The sequence below is a fragment of the Ranitomeya variabilis genome, chromosome 5 (assembly GCF_051348905.1).
Source record: "Ranitomeya variabilis isolate aRanVar5 chromosome 5, aRanVar5.hap1, whole genome shotgun sequence".
NCBI classification, from domain to species: domain Eukaryota; kingdom Metazoa; phylum Chordata; class Amphibia; order Anura; family Dendrobatidae; genus Ranitomeya; species Ranitomeya variabilis.
This window is the reverse complement of record NC_135236.1, coordinates 387,996,645-388,017,129: the sequence shown is the minus strand read 5'-3', so window position 1 is coordinate 388,017,129 and position 20,485 is coordinate 387,996,645.

Below are 20,485 nucleotides of genomic sequence, written 5' to 3'. Positions count from 1 at the left end.
GCTGAGTATGTTCAGCTATATCAGTCGATTTAATTGATGATTAAATTGGTAAATATTGTAAATTCGGCGACAGTGAGCTGAACCGAATATCTAGTGATCAGGCCCTTGATGATCTGGGAATGGCATAGGTTGCAGATGACCATTTTTTGTCTCAGAATTCTCTTTAAAAAGGTCCCAGACTAGGGAACACCTAACTCTTTGATGGAGAAATTCACGATTGTTGATGCTCTGTGGAACAGTTGCCACCTTCTCTCTATGGTCTGGTCACCACACTGGCTCTTCCTGCCTATTTCTGTGCTGACAAACCCTCTCACTTAGTGCTGCTGGCCTTGCTCTGCATGCCAGCTTCACAGATTTGGTAAGTGTGGTCTTCTACCACCTCATCTTTCACTGCTGCACCCTGGTCCTCCTGACTTGGTGACTTATCAACAACCTGACTTATTGGTAACTGTGTCTCATCATTAACTTTCTGCTTAGACAAAACTTGAAGTTCCCCGTGTCATCTTTTTGTGGCCGAGGCTGCTCTAAGTTTTGTGCCTCACTAAACAGCATGTTCTTCTGTCCTTTTTGGAGCATGCAGGTTGAGAGGCCACAACCAAGAAATGATGTTGTAAAGAGCTCATTTGAGTGTCCTAGTATGCGATCATTAATCTCCTGGGACTCAACATGGTGGTGATGATTAAGTGATCCAGACTGTTGGCTGGTGAGACTGGACCATGTTGAGGACTGGATGCTGCTACATGCTGGGAGCATTATCTTCTATCCAACCGACCACCTGTTTGCACTGCTCTGGCAAAAAAGGTGTACTGGTCTTCCCTGCAAAGTAGTGCACAAACATATGTGTCGTGGATGGGCATGTTTCTTGTGTACAGCAACAGGTGTATTTGCATCTGCCCCACGTCCTCATCATCTGCGTGCACAATCATTAGCACTTCCACTTCCGAGTCCCTTACCTCACGCCTTACGCATTTTCTAATTGCTAGGGCTCTTGAAACCAAGTTTACTTTTAATAAAAAAAATAATATTGGTCACCTGCAGCAGTCAAACCATTTTTTGGAGTTTAATACCGCTGGAATGTAATACAAAGCACATAAAAGTGTATGGATGACAAATGATTCAATACTCTATTAATGAGTATTTGAAAATAGAATACATTTTCAATGTTTTTTCTAGTGTTATATATCACAGATATGTAGCACAAAACACGTAATACTCTATGGATGAGTACTTGAATCCAGAAAAACTTTTCAATGCTTTTATGTTTTATTTTATGTTATATAACCGAAATGTACCACACAGCATGTAATACTCTATGGATAGTGATATATTTTGCAACAGATTACAAAGCCCTAAGTCCTGCCTTGAGATTGTATTTAATATACAAAAGAAGTTGCACTCTGTCGTGCTAAAGCATGTAGACATGGAATATATGAAATATGAATAGCAATACTGCTCTGGATAATAAGAAAAAATTGAGACACTTATCACATAATTTGGCCAATTTATGCATGCCCAGCAACCAATGACAAGGTGGTCTCATGCTGCTGGGACACTGGGTGTCTAATGTGAATACCTCTCTTAGGCTGAAGTCAGAATTCCTGGGTAAATGTGGATACCTCTCTCAATAGCCTGTATTTATGGGTAGGTAGGATCCTGCTGTGCTTAAAACCACAACACCTTGAAGGGTGGAGTACTCAGTCAGAGAGCTAACATACAAATAACAAAAGACTGGCAGGCACTTCCAAGCTAATGTGAATAGGTGCATACTAGGGGAAGCCACCTGCATATACAATATACAAAAGAAGTTGCACTCTGTCGTGCTTACGCAGTGGACATGGAATTTATGAAATATGAATAGCAATACTGCTCTGGATAATAAGAAAAATTATAGATGTTTAGCGCATAATTTGGCCAATTCATACATACCCAGCAACCAAAAACAAGGTGGTCTCATATTGCTGAGACCCTACGTGTTTAGTGTGAAAACCTTTCTTAGGCTGAAGTCTGAATTCCTGGGTAAATGTGGATAACTCTCTCAATAGCCTGTATGTACAGGTAGTTAGGATCCTGCTGTAATTAAAACCACCACATGTTGAAGTTCCGAGTGCTCGATTAGAGAGCTAACATACTAATAACAAAGCTTAGAAGTGACAGTCAGTCTTTTGTTATTTGAGACTGTATTCAGCCACACTCCCTACTCCTGCAACTGTCCCTCCCTAGGCTAAAGGTTGCTCTGTGCTGTTCATATCCAAGCACCTAGATACTCGAATGATATTCGATTGTCAACGAGCATGTTCGCTCATATCTGCTTTTGTACCAAAAATAGTCTTAATAATATCAGTAGCATGAGTTGCCTCCACTTAATATGTCAGCTAAATCTGTGACTGCCTTTCAAAGTGTATAGGCTACAGACTGTACTGAGTTTTTTGAATACCTGTTTTATTACTCTACTGTAGTTTGATGTTATTTTGCCTTTTTTGATTATTTTTTTTAAAATGTGAATTCAACGAGAAAAAAACTGTAAAGCTATGGTCACACTATTAGTATTTGGTCAGTATTTCACATCAGTATTTGTTAGCCAAAACCAGGAGTGGGTCAAAAATACAGACTTGTTGACGTGTTTCTATTATAGCTTTCCCCTCTGTTTGTTCCACTCCTGGTTTTGGCTTACAAATACTGATGTAAAATATTGACCACATACTGATAGTGTGACCATAGCCTAACATTTTCACTCAAAAGAATTTAATTTTATGTTTAGGTTTGAAGTGTTTTCTTGCTATCGAGCATGCATTTACATCTCAGGGATGGCACTAGCACAGGAGTTGTGTCCAATAGATCTGTAGGAGAAACCAGCTGTAACACATAACTGAGCTCGCTCTGATCATAGCACTTTAGCATCTCACATGCCTCAGTCTGTAGAGACAGCGGTATGTATAGAGTATGACAGAGGGAGATTGCTCTCTAACAATAGCCTCCATGATTGCCATATCTCTCTAATACTGGCATGTTAGATAATTCGCCATACCATATAACTTTCACCATGTATTATCTGTGCAATCAAGCGATCCTATTTGTCACTTGATGAACTAAGGGGTATTGTAAATCAAATAGTTTAAGTGTAAAATAAATGTAAAAATAATAAATTACCAATTTTATTCATAATAAAAAATGGTTTATTTGTTAGTAGAAAAAGCTCTAGCAAACAGTTATGTCTAGAAATATTTGGACAGTGACACAAGTTTGGCATTTTGGTTTACCAAAACATATTCAAGATAGTTATATAATCAATATGGATGTCTTGTCCTCAGCCGCGGGCCTGATCTCTCATGGACAGGGAGACCGGCCCTCCTCACGTGGCGCTATGCACCTCACTCATCCTGTCCGTGGCTCCAGATGATCGGCAGCTCCATTCTCTGCTAGGAACCTGCATCCTAGCGAGGCGCGCCCCGCTTCCTGCACATACTTAAAGCAGCAGGGCACCTGTTCTCTATTAGGGCTGTCTGTGCTGTGATGGTCTGTGCACACTTAAGGTCCTCACTTCCTTTGGGAGGTGCTTGGGCAACTTGTGTTTTGTTCTTAGTTGCTGTTCTCGGGTCCCAGATCAGCGCTTGCTTATTCTGTCTGTCCTTGTCTTGCCTGAACTAATATCCAGTGTTTTTTCCCCTAATGTCATTGTCCTGAATACCCACCATCTTTGGGTCCTGCTGGTTCTCATTCTCTGGTTCCCTTTACCTCACCCTTTTCCTCTCCCAGTACAACTGTCCCGTTTGTGTCTGACCTTCTAGTCTCTGGAGCTGTGGCACTTGAGCTTCCTTGGCTGCGCTGGGTCTATCTCTGTATAGGGGTTTGCTTGCCGGAGCTCCCTAGGGGGAATTCTGTGTTTCAGCCCAGGAGGTTCTCCCTTATGGGTTCACGTGCTTTATGAACTGAGTAAAGCTTTGCTGATTCATGTGACATCCTTGTCCGGGTGGTTCCTAGGGTTCAGCTTCCACAGAGTCCTCTGTGGTCAAGTAGGTTCACTATCCATGCTCCGCCTGCCTTGATGTGACATTGGGCTTAAAGTGCAGACTCTCAGCTTTGAGGTATTCAAATCTGAAATTCAGTAAGGATATAGGGATTACAACACTTTAATACTGTACATAGCTGCAATGTTCATAGTTACGGGGGAAGTTTGTTGCGGAGAGAGAGAATATTGTCCAACTCAAAAGTTCATGTCCTCATTGCCATTTAATAGGGTTTGGGCTCTGGTTTGAGTTTGGGCACAGTTCTGGTACCCAAATCAAACTTTGGAATAAAATTCGGGTCGGGTACAAGAGCACAAACTTTCACAGGTCTGGTCATCTCTAATTGTAAGCTAACTTCTAGATGATGTAAACAAACAAGATAGTCTTAAAGGGAATCTGGAATCACATTTTGACTTATCTAAATGATTAATATGGGCATACAGGTTATAGAATGCTGAGGAGAAAGATCCCTGTATGTCTTGTATCAGATGCTTTGTAGATAAAAAATGATTTATCACTTTATGTAATTTACCTCTCCCAGGCTATACGGAGGATGTTGCCTAAATGATAACTATGCCTCCCGAGCTTATTTTACATGAATGGGAGATACCAGTGTGATGTGTCATGGCCATTCTCTGTTCTCCTGATCTCACTGCAGAGCTGTGTGATTATAACTGACACATCTGCAGGTTCCTCTCAGCTGCAGCTTCCAGCTCACAGGCAGACAGGGTTGAAATATTGTTGCACTATAGCAGAGCTCAGAATTCTATAAAAATAGGTTTGCAAGAAGGCAAATTTCATTTCTCCTGTTCTGTGTTATCTACATGTCTAACACTGGAATTCCCCCTTTAACTTACATCAAGCTCTAGAGGCACAGTTATCTTCCATGCAGCATTCTCCCCAGATCCTGAAAGAGATCATTTATATGAAGTGATAAAAGGTGATTTATTCACTACAAGCAGTCTATAACCTGTATTATTATTTAGATAAGTGAAATGTGGTGACCGACTTCCTTTAAAATTAGACAGATTTATAAAACAAAATGAAACACTTTTTAGACATTTGGAGCATGTATAGATTGTGTAGTCTAAGCTTACCTTCTTATAGAAAGACTAAAGAAAAAGAAACATGCTGTTAGGGTTCGAGTTCCTATCTCTGCACAGGGGGAATCTCGGGCCATCTCCGCTGCGGTCTCCCATTCTTCTCCTGCCGCAGTGGAGTCGGCTCCGCGGAGACGTCGGTCCCAGCGTCTTGCTCAGTCTGACACTGTACAGAGAGTTACTGCCGCTTTTCCTGCTTCTGCCATTGAAGTCAGTGCTGGGCAGCGGCGAGCGGACACTTCTGGGACTAAGTCCTGCTTTTCTCGTTCTGAGCATGCCCAGAGTAAAGGCCCCGTCTCACATAGCGAGATCGCTAGCGAGATCGCTGCTGAGTCACAAGTTTTGTGACGCAACAGCGACCTCAGTAGCGATCTCGCTATGTGTGACACGTACCAGCGATCAGGCCCCTGCTGCGAGATCGCTGGTCGTGTCAGAATGGCCTGGACCTTTTTTTGGTCGTTGAGGTCCCGCTGACAGCGCTGAATCGGTGTGTGTGACACCGATCCAGCGATGTCTTCACTGGTAACCAGGGTAAACATCGGGTTACTAAGCGCAGGGCCGCGCTTAGTAACCCGATGTTTACCCTGGTTACCAGCGTAAATGTAAAAAAAAACAAACACTACATACTCACCATCTGTTGCCCGTCAGGTCCCTTGGCGTCTGCTTCCTGCTCTGACTGAGCCGCCGTAAAGTGAGAGCAGATCACAGCAGTGACGTCACCGCTGCGCTCTGCTCTCACTGTACGGCGGCTCAGTCAGAGCAGGAAGCAGATGCCAAGGGACCTGACGGGCAACAGATGGTGAGTATGTAGTGTTTGGTTTTTTTTACATTTACGCTGGTAACCAGGGTAAACATCGGGTTACTAAGCGCGACCCTGCGCTTAGTAACCCGATGTTTACCCTGGTTACCCGGGTGCTGCAGGGGGACTTCGGCATCGTTGAAGACAGTTTCAACGATGCCGAAGTCGTTCCCCTGATCGTTGGTCACTGGAGAGAGCTGTCTGTGTGACAGCTCCCCAGCGACCATACAGCGACCACACAGCGACGCTGCAGCGATCAGCATCGTTGTCTGTATCGCTGCAGCATCGCTGTGTGAGACGGGGCCTTAAGATCTCTCAGTGGAGATCGAGGGTCACATGATCAGACACTGCAGCTAAGGTCCTGTAGGTGCTCACGCTCTGTGGCAGCCTCTCATTGGTCCTTCCTAGAAGGTCCTGTACGTGCTGCAGCTATTTAAGGCTCGCATGGCCGCACGGCCATGCGCTAGTATTGCTTTTTATTTGTGTACTTTTCGCCTGTGTGGTCTTGTATGAGTGTGTTCAGGGACCCGGCTGAAATAAGCCCCTAGAATGCTGGCACCTCTGGCAAGGAGTTTGTATGCTTGAGTATTTAGGGACCTGGCCGAAATAAGCCCCTAGAATGCTGGCACCTCCGGCGAGGAGTTTCGTGTGCATGCATGACTACTGACTGCTCTTGTTTAGGCAGTTAGCCTGTGCCTCTGTGGAGTCTAACAGGGCGCAGTGCTTTGAGTTCACGGCTGCTCTGTGAAGTAACAGAGTTAGCTAACACCGCCATTTAGTTCCGCTATTTGCTAGTAGCAGGTTCTCCTGTACGGTGGACCCAGGGCTGCGAACGCATCTATCATAATAAAATCTATATACTCATTTGGTGCGTTCTGCTAGCCCTAACATAATACTAGCGCCAGGGTCTGGCTAGTAAATGGCGGACATACAGCAATCTTTGCGGTATATCCAGCAGCTGGAGGGTAGGTTGGTGGCTCTCGAGAGCTCAACCTCAGCTGTGGATATGTGGATATCCACAGTTGCTGTACAGGCTGCTAGCGTGGCTGCAGCAACCTTGTCCACTGCCACCCCTGTTCCGACATTTTCGCGCCTCCCGCTGCCAGAAAAATTTTCTGGAGAAAGCAGATCTTGTAGGGGATTCGTGAGTCAGTGCTCTATTCACCTCGAGCTACTGGCTGCATGTTTTCCCACAGAGCGGGCTAAGGTGGGATTTATTGTGTCCCTCTTGTCGGACAGGGTGTTGGAATGGGCTACGCCGCTGTGGGAGTGTGATGATCGTGTGGTGCAGAGTGCTCCATTGTTTCTGAGCACTCTGAAACAGGTCTTCCTAGGACCTCAAGTCACCCATGATATGGCACTCCAACTGCTGGCATTAACTCAGGGTGAGTCCTTGGTCAGCCAATTTGCCATCCGTTTCTGAACTTTAGCTTCAGAGCTGGAGTGGTCGGATAAAGCCCTTATCCCCATATTTTGGAGGGGGCTAGCTGATCACATTAAGGACGCTCTGGCCACTAGGGAGATTCCAGCCACACTGGAGGAGTTAATAACTGTCTCTACCCATATTGACCTCTGTTTTAACGAGTGGAGGTTAGAGCGAGCCCAGTGTAGGCAGAGGTTTCGGCTGGCTCCCACCTTCGCCAAACCACTGGAATCTCCATTCCAGGTTCCTGAGTCACATGAGTACAGGGAGGTGTCTCGAGCAGGTTCTAAGTCCCGGACTGCTTGGGCATCCAAGGTCTGTCATGTTTGCCAGCAGTCTGGACATCTTGCCACCAGATGTTCCCAGCGGTCGAGGAGACATCAGCCTCTAGTGGTAGTCGGTGGAGGTACACTAGATACTGCGACGTTTGCCTCAAAATTGTCCTTTAAGGGGACAATTATTATTGGCTCATCTTCCCACTCAGTAGAGCTCTGCGTGGATTCTGGGGCGGAGGGCAATTTTATGTCTTCCGCCCAAAATCACGCAATACCCCTGGTTATGCTAGCACAACCAGTTACGGTACGAGTGGTGAATGGGTCGAAACTGCCCTCACAGATAACTCACCAGACCATTCCTTTTACTCTGTCCATGTCGCCATCCCATCAGGAGACAATATCTCTGCTTGTCATACCTGAGGGAATTGATGAGGTCCTGTTGGGAATACCTTGGTTACGGTACCACTCTCCACATATCGAGTGGTCCTCAGGCAGAATTTTGGGATGGGGTGAGTCTTGTGAGGGTAGGTGTCAAAGGGAGTGCGTTCAGGTTGCTACTACAGAGGTACCCTCAGATCTATCCTCTCTCCCCAAGCAATACTGGTCTCATGCGGACATGTTCTCCAAAAAGGCGGCGGAGACCCTTCCGCCTCACCGCCCCTATGACTGTCCTATTGACCTCTTGCCTGGTGCTGAGCCTCCCCGGGTTCGAGTTTATCCGTTATCTCTCCCGGAGTCGGAGGCTATGTCTCAGTACATCCAAGAGAATCTGGCAAGAGGGTACATCAGGAAGTCAGTGTTACCTGCTGTGGCTGGGTTCTTCTTTGTTCAGAAGAAGAATGGAGTACTGCATCCATGTATAGATTACAGGGGTCTTAAAGCCATCACCGTTAAGAACAAGTACCCATTACCCCTGATATCTGAGCTTTTTGATAGGCTACGGGGAGCAAGGGTATTTACAAAATTAGATCTGCGGGGTGCTTACAACCTGTTTTGCATCCGTGAGGGGGATGAATGGAAGATGGCTTTTAACACCAGGGATGGGCACTATGAGTATCTGGTGATGCTCTTCGGGCTCTGTAATGCCCCAGCCGTTTTCCAAGACTTTGTGAACAACATCTTCCGGGATATGCTCACCACCTCGGTCGTAGTCTATCTGGATGATATTCTCATCTACTCTCCAGATATTGACTCCCATCGGAGAGATGTTCGCAAAGTCTTTGACTTCTTACGGGCAAACTCCCTCTACGCCAAGTTGGAGAAGTGTGTGTTTGAGCAGGAGTCCTTTGCCATTTCTTGGTTATATCATCTCTGCCCAGGGTTTGGCTATGGATTCTGCCAAGCTACAGGCTGTGATGGACTGGCAGGAACCCCATTCTCTTAAAGCGGTGCAGCGCTTTATGGGGTTCATTAACTACTATCGACAGTTCATTCCACACTTCTCAACTTTGGTAGCTCCCTTGGTTGCCCTTACCAAGAAGGGAGCAAATCCCAAATTGTGGTCTGAGGAGGTCTCCAAGGCCTTTAATTCAATAAAGTCACACTTTGCTAGCGCTCCCATCCTACATCGCCCCGATGTAGACAAACCATTTATCATGGAGGTGGATGCCTCATCTGTTGGTGCTGGAGCAGTCCTCTTCCAAAAAGATGCTCAGGGTCGGAAGCATCCTTGCTTCTTCTTTTCTAAGACCTTCTCACCAGCAGAGAGGAATTATTCCATCGGGGACAGGGAGTTACTGGCCATGAAGTTGGCTTTCTCGGAGTGGAGACATCTCTTGGAGGGAGCTCGTTTTCCTTTCCAAGTCTTCACAGACCATAAAAATTTGGTGTACCTGCAGACAGCCCAGCGGTTAAATTCTCGCCAGGCTAGATGGTACTTGTTCTTCTCCCAATTCCATTTCACCCTCCATTTTCTTTTGGGGGAGAAGAACATTCGTGCCGATGCTCTCTCTCGCTCCGTTGTGTCATCTGTGGAGGAGGAAGAGGAGCCTCAGCTTATTGTCACCACTGAGAGTCTGAGAACCGTAGCTCCGGTTTCGCTAGAGTCTGTGCCCCCGGGAAAGACTTTCGTACCATCCAGTTTGTCACCGGAGGTTCTCTCTTGGTCTCATTCGTCCAGGGTGGGTGGACATTTTGGGACAAAAAGGACATCTGAGCTGTTGGCGAGGACGTACTGGTGGCCACATATGGTCCGTGATGTCAGGGATTATATTCAGGCATGTGTCTCCTGCGCCAAAAATAAGTCTTCTCGACAACGGCCAGCTGGGTTACTCTATCCATTGCCGGTGGCAGACAGGCCCTGGAAGATGGTCGGGATGGACTTTGTTTTGGGTTTGCCCAAGTCTTGGGGCTGTACCATCATTTGGGTTATCACTGATCATTTTTCCAAAATGGTGCATTTTGTGCCGCTTCCTCGGTTACCTTCGGCACGGGCCTTGGCAGCGTTGTTCATAAAGCACATCTTCTGCCTACATGGTATGCCAGACAAAATTGTCAGTGACCGGGGTCCCCAGTTTGCGTCTCGGTTCTGGAGAGAACTTTGTCATTTTCTCAGCATTGAGTTAAATCTCTCTTCCGCATATCATCCCAAGACGAATGGATTGGTAGAGAGGGCCAATCAGACCTTGGTCACATATCTGCAACATTTTGTCTCAGCCAGGCAGGATGACTGGGCATCCTTGCTACTGTGGGCAGAGTTTGCGCTGAACAATGCAGTAGCCGACTCCACTGGACAAACCCCATTCCTCCTCAACTATGGTCAGCATCCGCGGGTACCTGTGCCTATGCCCGTGTCTTCTGCCGACTCCAGGGTGGCAGACTGGGCTGTGGAAGCAAGGGATATTTGGGACCGCACTCAGGATGCCATTCAGGCCTCCAAGGAGAGAATGAGGTCTTACGCCGATGCACATCTGCGCCCGCTCCGACCTTTGCTCCTGGTGACTTAGTGTGGCTCTCCTCCCGTAACATCAGGCTGCGTGTTGAGTCCACTAAATTTGCACCTCGCTACTTGGGTCCTTTCAAGGTCCTCGAACAGGTTAACCCTGTGGTCTATCGTTTAGCCCTTCCGCCACGCCAGGGTATCACCGACACCTTTCATGTGTCCCTCTTGAAACCTGTATACATGTCCCGATTTTCCGAGTCATCTGCCGGGACATCGGGTTCGTCTATGGATGATTACGAGGTGAACGCTATTTTGGGGTGCAAGGTGGTTCGTGGCAAAAAAATTTATTTGGTGGACTGGAAGGGTTACGGTCCTGAGGATAGGTCCTTGGAGCCTGCTGAGCGCATTTGGGCTCCGCAGCTCATTGCTGCCTTCGAGCGTAGCGAGGTCCAAGGGGGGGGCCCTAGGAGGGGGGTAACATTAGGGTTCGAGTTCCTGTCTCTGCACAGGGGGAATCTCGGGCCATCTCCGCTGTAGTCTCCCATTCTTCTCCTGCCACAGTGGAGTCTGCTCAGCGGAGACGTCGGTCCCAGCGTCTCCCTCAGTCTGGCTCTGTACAGAGAGTTACTGCTGCTTTTCCTGCTTCTGCCATTGAAGTCAGTGCTGGGCAGCGGCGAGCGGATGCTTCTGGGACTAAGTCCTGCTTTTCTCGTTCTGAGCATGCCCTGAGTAAGATCTCTCAGTGGAGATCGAGGGTCACATGATCAGACACTGCAGCTAAGGTCCTGTAGGTGCTCACGCTCTGTGGCAGCCTCTCATTGGTCCTTCCTGGAAGGTCCTGTGCATGCTGCAGCTATTTAAGGCTCGCATGGCCGCACGGCCATGCACTAGTATTGCTTTTTATTTGTGTACTTTGCACCTGTGTGGTCTTGTATGAGTGTGTTCAGGGACCCGGCTGAATTAAGCCCCTAGAATGCTGGCACCTCCGGCGAGGAGTTTGTATGCTTGGGTATTCAGGGACCTGGCCGAAATAAGCCCCTAGAAGGCTGGCACCTCCGGCGAGGAGTTTCGTGTGCATGCATGACCACTGACTGCTCTTGTTTAGGCAGTTAGCCTGTGCCTCTGTGGAGTCTAACATGGCGCAGTGCTTTGAGTTCACAGCTGCTCTGTGAAGTAGCAGAGTTAGCTAACACCGCCATTTAGTTCCGCTATTGGCTAGCAGCAGGTTCTCCTGCACGGTGGACCCCGGGCTGCGAACGCATCTATCATAATAAAATCTATATATTCATTTGGTGCGTTCCGCTAGCCCTAACACATGCTATAACTACAGTGGCCACCAAAAAATATTATAATTTTTATTTATGAAAAAAACTGCAACACAGATTAAAAACCTTAATAATGTAAAAAATGAAATAGAAATATACAAGAAGCCCAAAATAGGGCTAAAGCCCTATTAGGGGTCGAGTTCCTGCCTCTGCACAGGGGGAATCTCGAGCCATCTCCGCTGCAGTCTCCCACTCTTCTCCGGCCACAGTGGAGCCTGCTCAGACTGATACAGTGCGGATGGTTACTGCTGCCTTTCCATATAAAGGGTAGCTGGCCAACAGCACACGGATAAACGGATGCACGTCCTAGTTCCACTGGACCCCCATGGAAGATGTACATACCAGATAAGAAATGAAGGACAGCATCCAGTCCAGGTGAAAGTGTTCACAAAACGATTCCTTTATTTGCCAAAGTGCAACGTTTCGACCCAAATGGGTCTTTATCAAGCATAAAACACATGGGTAATGGCGGATTCTTATAGGGGATGGATTAACATAAACCAATCCCCACAAGGTATCCGCCCATATCAGAAATAACTCTTAAAATTACATACAATAAAAATACATATATCACATCTTAAATATATTACAGATTCCAAGGCAGAGCACAGAAACCGTCGTATAATGGGCAATAAAACCCGCATAACATGCTGGTTAAAGATCTATCCCTGCCTCCTTGGTAACCATCAACCAATGGGTATATATGTAACAACCACTCAACACTCATCCCACCTATCAGGTTCAATTAGACAATCCAGCCGGTCACATGTATAGAATCAACCAGTCTAATCCATCAAAGTGTTGCACCAATCATGTATAGCACCCAACATGCACTGTGTCACATAACGGCCAACCAAAACAACTCATTCAGTGATGTTTACAAACATCAGCAAGCCAATAGATGAGCTGCTCATCCGTCCAGCATGTTACTCGCCTCCAATCAGCAATCCAGCCGGTCACATGTATACAATCAGCCAGTCTAATCCATCAAAGTGTTGCACCAATCATGTATAGCACCCAACATGCACTGTGTCACATAGCGGCCAACCAAAACAACTCATTCAGTGATGTTTACAAACATCAGCAAGCCAATAGATGAGCTGCTCATCCGTCCAGCATGTTACTCACCTTCAATCAGCAATCCAGCCGGTCACATGTATAGAATCAGCCAGTCTAATCCATCAAAGTGTTGCACCAATCATGTATAGCACCCAACATGCACTGTGTCACATAACGGCCAACCAAAACAACTCATTCAGTGATGTTTACAAACATCAGCAAGCCAATAGATGAGCTGCTCATCTGTCCAGCATGTTACTCGCCTCCAATCAGCAATCCAGCCGGTCACATGTATACAATCAGCCAGTCTAATCCATCAAAGTGTTGCACCAATCATGTATAGCACCCAACATGCACTGTGTCACATAGCGGCCAAACAAAACAACTCATTCAGTGATGTTTACAAACATCAGCAAGCCAATAGATGAGCTGCTCACCCGTCCAGCATGTTACTCCCCTCCAATCAGCAAATAAGCTACGAACATGTAAGAGCCGTGCTCCACGCCCGTGTGCCGGCGTGCGGGCCTGTACGGCTCCACCCACTTCCGCGCCGCCACATAGTGAGGGGAGCAGCCCACGCCTGTTATGATCCCAATGGCAGGGGACCTCTAAGATTACAGCAAAGTCTGCAAAACATAAATACCAGCTCATAGGGAAGTGGTAACTAGGCTGACCATATACCTGATCCTAGCGCAAACATTAACAGCAGCCGGGGAACGTGCCTACGTTGATTCTAGACGTCTCGCGCCAGCCGGAGAACTAACTACCCCTATCAGGGAAAATAAGACCTCTCTTACCTCCAGAGAAAAGACCCCAAAGTAATACAAGCCCCCAACAAATAATAACGGTGAGGTAAGAAGAAAAGACAAACGTAAGAATGAACTAGATTTAGCAAAGAGAGGCCCACTGACTAATAGCAGAATATAGTAAGAAGACTTATATGGTCAGCAAAAAACCCTGCAAAATATCCACGCTGAATATCCAAGAACCCCCAAACCGACTGACGGTGTGGGGGGAGAATATCAGCCCCCCTAGAGCTTCCAGCAATAACAGGAATCACATATTGTACAAGCTGGACAAAAAAATATGAACAATGCAAATTATCAAGAGTACGAAAGCAGGACTTAGCTTATCTTGCAAAGAACCAGGACCTGAAGACAGGAGCAAACAGAAGTGAACTGATTACAACGAAGCCAGGCACTGGACTGAGAATCCAGGAAGTTTAAATAGCAACACCCCAGGCCTAACGAAGCAGGTGAACACAAACCTGATAAAAGACAATCCAAGTGCCAAATCACTAGTGACCACAAGAGGGAGCCAAAAAGTATAGTTCACAACAGTACCCCCCCTTTAAGGAGGGGTCACCGAACCCTCACCAAGACCACCAGGGCGACCAGGATGAGCAGCGTGGAAGGCACAAACCAAATCGGCCGCATGAACATCAGAGGCGGCCACCCAGGAATTATCCTCCTGACCATAGCCCTTCCATTTGACCAAATACTGGAGCCTCCGTCTAGAGAGACGAGAATCCAAGATCTTCTCCACCACGTACTCCAACTCGCCCTCAACCAACACCGGAGCAGGAGGCTCAACAGCAGGAACCACAGGCACAACGTACCGCCGTAACAAAGACCTATGGAACACGTTGTGAATGGCAAACGACACCGGAAGATCCAAACGAAAAGAAACCGGGTTAAGAACTTCCAAAATTTTATAAGGACCAATAAAGCGAGGCTTAAACTTAGGAGAGGAAACCTTCAGAGGGACATACCGAGAAGACAACCAAACCAAATCCCCAACACGAAGTCGGGGGCCCACACCGCGGCGGAGGTTGGCAAAACGCTGAGCCTTCTCCTGTTACAACTTCAAGTTGTCCACCACATGATTCCAAATCCGCTGCAACCTATCCACCACGGAATCCACCCCAGGACAGTCAGAAGACTCAACATGACCCGAGGAGAAACGAGGATGAAAACCAGAGTTGCAGAAGAATGGCGAAACCAAAGTAGCGGAACTAGCCCGATTATTAAGGGCAAACTCCGCCAATGGCAAGAAGGTCACCCAATCATCCTGGTCCGCAGAAACAAAACATCTCAAATAAGCCTCCAGTGTCTGATTAGTTCACTCCGTTTGACCATTAGTCTGAGGATGGAAGGCAGATGAAAACGACAAATCAATGCCCATCTTAGCACAAAAAGATCGCCAGAATCTGGACACAAACTGGGATCCTCTGTTGGACACGATATTCTCCGGAATGCCGTGCAAACGAACCACATTCTGAAAAAAACAAAGGAACCAGATCGGAAGAGGAAGGCAACTTAGGCAAGGGTACCAAATGGACCATCTTGGAAAAACGATCACACACCACCCAGATGACAGACATTCCCCGAGACACCGGAAGATCAGAAATGAAATCCATGGAAATGTGCATCCAAGGCCTCTTCGGGACGGGCAAGGGCAAAAGCAACCCGCTAGCACGAGAACAACAAGGCTTAGCCCGAGCACAAGTCCCACAGGTCTGCACAAATGACTGCACATCCCGTGACAAGGAAGGCCACCAAAAGGACCTAGCCACCAAATCTCGGGTACCAAAAATTCCCGGATGCCCTGCCAACACCGAGGAATGAACTGTTATGGTTCTCAATGGCAAGAGAACATAGCCCAGCAAACATAGGTACTAGCTCTTGGAAGGATGGAAACTAAACTGACCATGAACTAAACCTGCCGCACAACTAACAGTAGCCGGGTAGCGTAGCCTGCGTTTTATCCCTAGACGCCCAGCGCCGGCCGGAGGACTAACTAATCCTGGCAGAGGAAAATATAGCCCTGGCTCACCTCTAGAGAAATTTCCCCGATAGGCAGACAGAGGCCCCCACATATATTGGCGGTGATTTTAGAAGAAATGACAAACGTAGTATGAAAATAGGTTTAGTAAAATTGAGGTCCGCTTACTAGATAGCAGGAAGACAGAAAGGGCACTTTCATGGTCAGCTGAAAACCCTATCAAAATACCATCCTGAAATTACTTTAAGACTCTAGTATTAACTCATAACATCAGAGTGGCAATTTCAGATCACAAGAGCTTTCCAGACACAGAAACGAAACTACAGCTGTGAACTGGAACAAAATGCAAAAACAAACGAGGACTAAAGTCCAACTTAGCTGGGAGTTGTCTAGAAGCAGGAACATGCACAGAAAGGCTTCTGATTACAATGTTGACCGGCATGGAAGTGACAGAGGAGCAAGGTTAAATAGCGACTCCCACATCCTGATGGAAACAGGTGAACAGAGGGGATGATGCACACCAGTTCAATTCCACCAGTGGCCACCGGGGGAGCCCAAAATCCAATTTCACAACAGTACCCCCCCTCAAGGAGGGGGCACCGAACCCTCACCAGAACCACCAGGGCGATCAGGATGAGCCCTATGAAAGGCACGGACCAGATCGGAGGCATGAACATCAGAGGCAGTCACCCAAGAATTATCCTCCTGACCGTATCCCTTCCATTTGACCAGATACTGGAGTTTCCGTCTGGAAACACGGGAGTCCAAGATTTTTTCCACAACGTACTCCAACTCGCCCTCAACCAACACCGGAGCAGGAGGCTCAACGGAAGGCACAACCGGTACCTCATACCTGCGCAACAATGACCGATGAAAAACATTATGAATAGAAAAAGATGCAGGGAGGTCCAAACGGAAGGACACAGGGTTAAGAATCTCCAATATCTTGTACGGGCCGATGAACCGAGGCTTAAACTTAGGAGAAGAAACCCTCAAAGGGACAAAACGAGAAGACAACCACACCAAGTCCCCAACACAAAGCCGAGGACCAACCCGACGCCGGCGGTTGGCAAAAAGCTGAGTCTTCTCCTGGGACAACTTCAAATTGTCCACTACCTGCCCCCAAATCTGATGCAACCTCTCCACCACAGCATCCACTCCAGGACAATCCGAAGATTCCACCTGACCAGAAGAAAATCGAGGATGAAACCCCGAATTACAGAAAAAAGGAGACACCAAGGTGGCAGAGCTGGCCCGATTATTGAGGGCAAACTCCGCTAAAGGCAAAAAAGCAACCCAATCATCCTGGTCTGCAGACACAAAACACCTCAAATATGTCTCCAAGGTCTGATTCGTCCGCTCGGTCTGGCCATTAGTCTGAGGATGGAAAGCAGACGAGAAAGACAAATCTATGCCCATCCTAGCACAGAATGCTCGCCAAAATCTAGACACGAACTGGGTTCCTCTGTCAGAAACGATATTCTCCGGAATACCATGCAAACGGACCACATTTTGAAAAAACAGAGGAACCAACTCGGAAGAAGAAGGCAACTTAGGCAGGGGAACCAAATGGACCATCTTAGAGAAACGGTCACACACCACCCAGATGACAGACATCTTCTGAGAAACAGGAAGATCCGAAATAAAATCCATCGAGATGTGCGTCCAGGGCCTCTTCGGGATAGGCAAGGGCAACAACAATCCACTAGCCCGAGAACAACAAGGCTTGGCCCGAGCACAAACGTCACAAGACTGCACAAAGCCTCGCACATCTCGAGACAGGGAAGGCCACCAGAAGGACCTTGCCACCAAATCCCTGGTACCAAAGATTCCAGGATGACCTGTCAACGCAGAAGAATGAACCTCAGAAATGACTTTACTGGTCCAATCATCAGGAACAAACAGTCTACCAGGTGGGCAACGATCAGGTCTATCCGCCTGAAACTCCTGCAAGGCCCGCCGCAGGTCTGGAGAAACGGCAGACAATATCACTCCATCCTTAAGGATACCTGTAGGTTCAGAGTTACCAGGGGAGTCAGGCTCAAAACTCCTAGAAAGGGCATCCGCCTTAACATTCTTAGAACCCGGCAGGTAGGACACCACAAAATTAAACCGAGAGAAAAACAACGACCAGCGCGCCTGTCTAGGATTCAGGCGTCTGGCGGACTCAAGATAAATTAGATTTTTGTGGTCAGTCAATACCACCACCTGATGTCTAGCCCCCTCAAGCCAATGACGCCACTCCTCAAAAGCCCACTTCATGGCCAAAAGCTCCCGATTCCCAACATCATAATTCCGCTCGGCGGGCGAAAATTTACGCGAGAAAAAGGCACAAGGTCTCATCACGGAACAATCGGAACTTCTCTGCGACAAAACTGCCCCAGCTCCGATTTCAGAAGCGTCGACCTCAACCTGAAAAGGAAGAGCAACATCAGGCTGACGCAACACAGGGGCGGAAGAAAAGCGGCGCTTAAGCTCCCGAAAGGCCTCCACAGCAGCAGGGGACCAATCAGCAACATCAGCACCCTTCTTAGTCAAATCAGTCAATGGTTTAACAACATCAGAAAAACCAGCAATAAATCGACGATAAAAGTTAGCAAAGCCCAAAAATTTCTGAAGACTCTTAAGAGAAGAGGGTTGCGTCCAATCACAAATAGCCTGAACCTTGACAGGATCCATCTCGATGGAAGAGGGGGAAAAAATATATCCCAAAAAGGAAATCTTTTGAACCCCAAAAACGCACTTAGAACCCTTCACACACAAGGAATTAGACCGCAAAACCTGAAAAACCCTCCTGACCTGCTGGACATGAGAGTCCTAGTCATCCGAAAAAATCAAAATATCATCCAGATACACAATCATAAATTTATCCAAATAATCACGGAAAATGTCATGCATAAAGGACTGAAAGACTGAAGGGGCATTTGAAAGACCAAAAGGCATCACCAAATACTCAAAGTGGCCCTCGGGCGTATTAAATGCGGTCTTCCACTCATCCCCCTGCTTAATTCGCACCAAATTATACGCCCCACGGAGATCTATCTTAGAGAACCACTTGGCCCCCTTTATGCGAGCAAACAAATCAGTCAGCAGTGGCAACGGATATTGATATTTAACCGTGATTTTATTCAAAAGCCGATAATCAATACACGGTCTCAAAGAGCCATCTTTCTTAGCCACAAAGAAAAAACCGGCTCCTAAGGGAGATGACGAAGGATGAATATGTCCCTTTTCCAAGGACTTATTTATATATTCTCGCATAGCAGCATGTTCAGGCACAGACAGATTAAATAAACGACCCTTAGGGTATTTACTACCCGGAATCAAATCTATGGCACAATCGCACTCCCGGTGCGGAGGTAATGAACCAAGCTTAGGTTCTTCAAAAACGTCATGAAATTCAGTCAAGAATTCAGGAATCTCAGAGGGAATAGATGATGAAATGGAAACCACAGGTACGTCCCCATGCGTCCCCTTACATCCCCAGCTTAACACAGACATAGCTTTCCAGTCAAGGACTGGGTTATGAGATTGCAGCCATGGCAATCCAAGCACCAACACATCATGTAGGTTATACAGCACAAGAAAGCGAATAATCTCCTGATGATCCGGATTAATCCGCATAGTTACTTGTGTCCAGTATTGTGGTTTATTACTAGCCAATGGGGTGGAGTCAATCCCCTTCAGGGGTATAGGAGTTTCAAGAGGCTCCAAATCATACCCACAGCGTTTGGCAAAGGACCAATCCATAAGACTCAAAGCGGCGCCAGAGTCGACATAGGCATCCGCGGTAATAGATGATAAAGAACAAATCAGGGTCACAGATAGAATAAACTTAGACTGTAAAGTGCCAATTGAAACAGACTTATCAAGCTTCTTAGTACGCTTAGAGCATGCTGATATAACATGAGTTGAATCACCGCAATAGAAGCACAACCCATTTTTTCGTCTTAAATTCTGCCGTTCACTTCTGGACAGAATTCTATCACATTGCATATTCTCTGGCGTCTTCTCAGTAGACACCGCCAAATGGTGCACAGGTTTGCGCTCCCGCAGACGCCTATTGATCTGGATAGCCATTGTCATGGACTCATTCAGACCCGCAGGCACAGGGAACCCCACCATAATATCCTTAATGGCATCAGAGAGACCCTCTCTGAAATTCGCCGCCAGGGCGCACTCATTCCACTGAGTAAGCACAGCCCATTTACGGAATTTCTGGCAGTATATTTCAGCTTCGTCTTGCCCCTGAGATAGGGACATCAAGGCCTTTTCCGCCTGAAGCTCTAACTGAGGTTCCTCATAAAGCAACCCCAAGGCCAGAAAAAACGCATCCACATTGAGCAACGCAGGATCCCCTGGAGCCAATGCAAAAGCCCAATCCTGAGGGTCGCCCCGGAGCAAGGAAATCACAATCCTGACCTGCTGAGCAGGATCTCCAGCAGAGCGAGATTTCAGGGACAAAAACAACTTGCAATTATTTTTAACCCCTTAGTGACGGAGCCAAATTTTTTAAATCTGACCAGTGTCACTTTATGTGGTAATAACTCTGGATAGCTTCAACAAATCCCAGTGATTTTGAGATTGTTTTTTCATGACACATTATACTTTATGATAATGGTAAATTTAGGTCAATATGTTTTGTGTTTATTTATAAAAAAATATAAAAAATTTGAGAATATTAAAAAATTAGCAATTTTCAAACTTTGAATGTTTATCCCTTTAATCCAGATGGTCATACCACAGCAAACCACTAATAAATAACATTTCCCACATGTCTGCTTTACATCAGCATCATTTGTAAAATGTTATTTTATTTTGTTAGCATTTAAGGA